We start from the raw sequence: 5,163 nt of genomic DNA on the forward strand, positions 1-5,163 counted from the left end.
ACATCCTAATTGCCCTGGTGGTGGCTCTAGTAACCTCATTAGATCAGCCCCTGTGATTTCTATTTACTGACTATCATTAGCTCGGCTTAAATCCTTGAACTAAGCTGCAAATTGTGACCAAGAACCAAGTTGAAGTCTCGTCCCTGGACCATCACACTTTCTCCTCTTGGGAATCTGGATGCATCGCACCTCCTGTGTGCAGTAGGTGCGCTGCATCACACTTTCCCTGTGTTGTAGGTGCGCTGATCAGATAAGACCTCTTCTGCTTCCAGATTTTGGTTTCTTTGTTCACTCTCTTCAGCTTTATTTAGGAGTTTTTCTGTCTGGATCAGTATACAACTGTGGAAACTCCTTCCTTTGCATGATTCCGCCTCCATTGTACAAAGAATTGTGAATGTTTTTATGTATTGTGCGCCATTTACAGTTCTCTTTTACAAAAAAGTAGCGTAATCAAACTATTGTCTTTTGATTTGGAAGTGTCGCAAGTGTTGTTTTCAGTCAAAGAAAAGAATTCTATTGTTCTTGATGGTCGATTATACAACTACTCTTGTATTTGATTTGAATTAGTAGTTTTTCAAGTGTCGAAAGCAGTTTTCAATTCAAAATCGCAAAGTGTCATCATTATCTTCCTTTCATTTTTGAACAGAAATTTGTTAGTACTGTCGCTTTGAAAAGATAATTCAGATTTGTACTTAGCATTCTTCTTGTCATTCATACATTAAGAAGGTTGAAAACAAATACATGCATGTGCATCTGCATTTAGACTGCTTGTTGGTTTGATTTAGGACAGTGCATCTAGTGTGTGCTCTCTGCTCTATGTTGAAAGAATATCATCTCTCTTTCTTTAGTAGCTAGGATTTTCATTGCAAAAATAAGATTAAACGATTGTTTATCATATTAGATTGCATTTTAGGAATTATATATCTACATCACGCTGTGAACCTGAAAGGAAAATTTCTTAAGCAAGATCAACTGTAAAATAAATTCAATGAACATAAAAATGCTTTGGAACCTAACGCATAACATTTAGAAGTCTAGGCTAGAGACGTATTCCGATGTCGTAAAGCCTGGTAACTATCGCTTTCATTTTTGGTTGGATGATTCCTCCTCTTTGAGACGACAAGTGCCAGTACGGACTTGTGCTCCCATGTACCGTCGAGTATATATTGGGAGACCACAATAGGCTATATCATTTATCCATAGGAAGCCGTGTCTGCTGCCCTATCGATCGCAATGCACTGAACACATCATTCAGGAAGATTGACTGCCGTACCATAAAAATTATTCTACATTTTTGCGATTGGTTTGGTAATCCCTCTGTCTAGATTTCTAGAGTAGTCTCTTTCATTCCTTTTTAGACTCCTGAAAGGAAAAGGTCCGTCTGAGCACTTGTCACTTCAGGCTCATTAAAAATCGAAGGCGACTAGAGTCATATTTTGTTTTCTCTCGACTCTTAAAAATTGAAAAAGCAAGTTGTGTCAAAGCATCTAAAATTCATTTAATTCGGAATCATTTTCCCCTTTATTTTTAGTTGATTGAGTAATCCGCAATCGTGGAGGAAAGTCAATCGAAACCCCGTCGTTCGTGGAGACTTACGAGTCAATCATCTTTGTCTCTGGAAACAAAACTATTCCGGACAAAGAGAACTCGTTTAACCGGATCAAAGTCCCCTGGTTTGGTTGCAACAAGTGTTCCGACACCCTCAGAGACTCTGGTTACTCCAAACATTTCTGGTATCCCTGCTTCTATAGAAGAAGTTCTGCAGCCACGAGAGGATAGTAGAACTGATCCTAGTGTGACGGTAAACACTTATATTCCTGAACTGGCCCCATCTACAGCTAATTCGGAAGGTGTTATTCCCCAAATTTCTGTCGCTGTAGAATCTATACCTTCTTCGGCACCGGAAATATTTTACGGACCTGACGGTCTACCTCTTCCACCTGGATTGATTGCTATAGAAGAGATTGTGGAGGATCCTCCATCTAGTACTCCATCGCATTTTGGAGTTGGGATCACCCTATATCCTTCTTCATCAGAAATTAGTCTCCCGTCATCAGAAGTTCCTGTAGAATCGCTAGGAAATATTTTAGATAGACTAGATATGTTTGAACAACCGTCGACATCTAGGACTATGTCATCTGACATGGCAGCGGCAGAACTCCCTGCTGTCACTCCAACAATGTTCGCCGATGTACCATCTGTCCTAACTAGCTCTCAATTGCTGGATGGATCCCATCCAGGGGCCGTTTCGATAGTATGGTATGTTCTCGTTTGTTCGTCCTAAATAATATCTGGAATCTCTTATGTTGAGTCTCAGCAAATTGATCCTTCACGGTGTCAATTTGGGCAGTCTGGTCCTCAAAGGCAAATCATTCCTTTAATCACTGGATTACCGCCGTATGGGGGGCAATATACCCTTTCATTGTCTCCTCCGGGAGAACAGACATACGAGAGTTCACAACATAATTCAAGTTATGCTGGAATTACATCCAGTGGTTGGGTACCAATACTGCCTCAACAACCAAGAGTTGTATACTCAATGCAACAAAGTCTGCTTATGTCAAATATCCCCACTACATCGGCTATTGTGACGGTGTCGCAAGTACAAAAGTTGCCTGTTGTATGCCAACCTCAAATCTCTCAGGTTGCAATTCAACAACCTCTTGTCTCTACAACACCACCACAATCATCGATTAGTGGCTCTTTAACTGGAGTGACCCAGGCTCAAACGGGTACTCTCACCCCTCGTCTTGGTCAAACATCCAATATTGGACAACAACAAATGGTTTCACAACCATGGTTGGTGCAATATCAACAACCGCAATTCCAACAAGTTTACCAAGGATTTGAGCACCAAATCTTTGTAAGTAATGGGTAGCTGTATATCCAAAATGGTAAATATCAACCATTTCATAGTGGTTATGCCCATCAACCTTATCAAAGTTATCAACATCAAATGCACTATGCTGATATGCAAAGACCCACTGCTCAGGCAATCCCGTCTTATGTTGGGTGTGCTTCGCCGAACTTGAATCAACAGCTGCCCTTCGTGGCAACTTTAGAGTTACCAGATCTAAATCGGCTGACAAACAATCCAATTGCTTATGCCCCTTGGTGGCCATCGATTCCACATAAACTTCTGTAAGATATTCCTAAATTTAATGGAAATCTGGGTGAAGACCCGTCGAATCATGTGATGACCTTTCATCTGTGGTGTTCATCTAACACTCTAAACGATGATTCGATTAGGCTTCACCTTTTTCAGCGAACGTTAACTGGTTTGGCAGCAAAATGGTATATCAAATTGCCTAGAGCTTCATTTGATAACTTCAGCACCCTAGCCACAACCTTTTTAACCCATTTTCAGTTACCCATAAGGTACGAAACGAGAACAAAGCTTCTTACCAATTCCAAACAAATGACAACCACTCACATATCTGATCATATTCATGAGTGGCGACGTCGTCGTAGAATGGTAAAAACATATGTCCCTGATCAGCTGCTAGCTGAATGGTTTATTAAGTCATTATTACCTTCTATTACAGAAGATGTGGCAAAGGGAGGAGTCATCACTAAAGAGCAAGTAATTTCTCGTGCGCAATATCTAGACTTGATATATGCTCAGTATGACACGCTCTACGATAAAATCCCTGATGCTCCTAGACCAGAATTCTCCGTTCCTCCCCCTCCTAAATCAAGCAAATACTTTCATGCCAGCGATGGCGTGATAGGCGCGGCTAGCACGAAAACCGTAAAAGCTACATCAAAGAAGGCTCATACGGTTTCAAATCAAAATGAAAATGAGGAACTTCTTGCCTCAGAGGTAAATGCCGTGTCGACTGATAAAGGCAAAGAACCAAAGGAACCAGGGGGCAAGAAGAAAAAGAAAGGGAAGAAGAAAAAATAGGAGGAGTCGTCTCCTGAAAAATCTTCTGCAAACCCTTATGGAGATAGGAAACCAAGTCATCCATGCTTCATATGTGATGAGGATCATTGGAGGAAAGATTGTCCACATAACACCGAGCTTAGAAAATTCTTTAAGAATTCAAAAACCTTAGTGGTATTGACTGATCCATTTCCAAAACTAGGAACCAATCTGGTTGCTAGTGATAATGCTTCCTGATCCCAAGTGCTTATGTTGTCTATTTCGAAGCAGTAAAATGATGCTTTAATATCGACAAGGAATAAAGATTACGGGAATCCACAGCTGTCGGACAACAAGGCTAATGATCAACCTAGTAATTTCACAACAACTTCGACCGGAGTTGTGCCACCCATCATTCGTGAATTAACGATAAAGCCGCTAAAGGGAGTAGTACACAAATCAACATTTAATCCTCGTGCCAGAGCAGCACAACATTATAATATAGTGGAGGATCTGGCCCAATCGCCGTCCGCTATGTCGACACTTGAGGTACTGTGAAACTGCCCCTCCCAAAAGCAGGATTTATTATCAGCAATAGGTGGGATTGACCCAATGGATTCCAATCTTGTGGCCTTTAATCATAAAGGATATGACCCTCAACTACCAGCTCAACTAGCTTTCCTTATTCAAGTGAAAGCCCTCAACAAAACTGTTCACTGAACAATTATTGATGAGGGGGCATCTACATGTATTATGTCGATGAGTTGTTGGAAAACTTTAGGATCTCCACCCTTGTCGCGATCTTTGACGACATTAAAAGCATTTGATGGATGAACATACACCCCATATGGGATTTTAAGTAACTTGCAAGTCGAACTGGGGGGAAAAACAGTAGAAATTGATGTTGAAGTGATCGACGGGAACCTCGATTACAACATCCTACTGGGAAGGCCTTGGATATATGCTATGGCTGCCGTTGTGTCGAACTAATTCAGGAAGATTGCATTTCCCTTCCAAGGAGGTATTACAATCGTTGATAAAAAAACCTTCCTCCCCAACGATTCACAAGTTATAGGAAGCATTCCAATGATCCATGGAAGCAATCATTCGCTTCAAAATATCGGAGTACGCCTCCTAAAAGACCTTGCCTTAATGGGTACTTTTGCCCTACCACCTTCGAGTAATCTGGCGGAAGTGGCCACAGTGGAAACTTGCAATATGAAATCTTCTATATCTAATGGAATTCAGAATATTCCTAAACATTTTGTCAGCATGGATCATCGCCATTTTAGAAATAT

Source organism: Pinus tabuliformis, chromosome 4_2, assembly GCF_031772625.1.
Source record: "Pinus tabuliformis cultivar Carrire ecotype Pingquan chromosome 4_2, CPIR1, whole genome shotgun sequence".
Lineage (NCBI taxonomy): Eukaryota > Viridiplantae > Streptophyta > Pinopsida > Pinales > Pinaceae > Pinus > Pinus tabuliformis.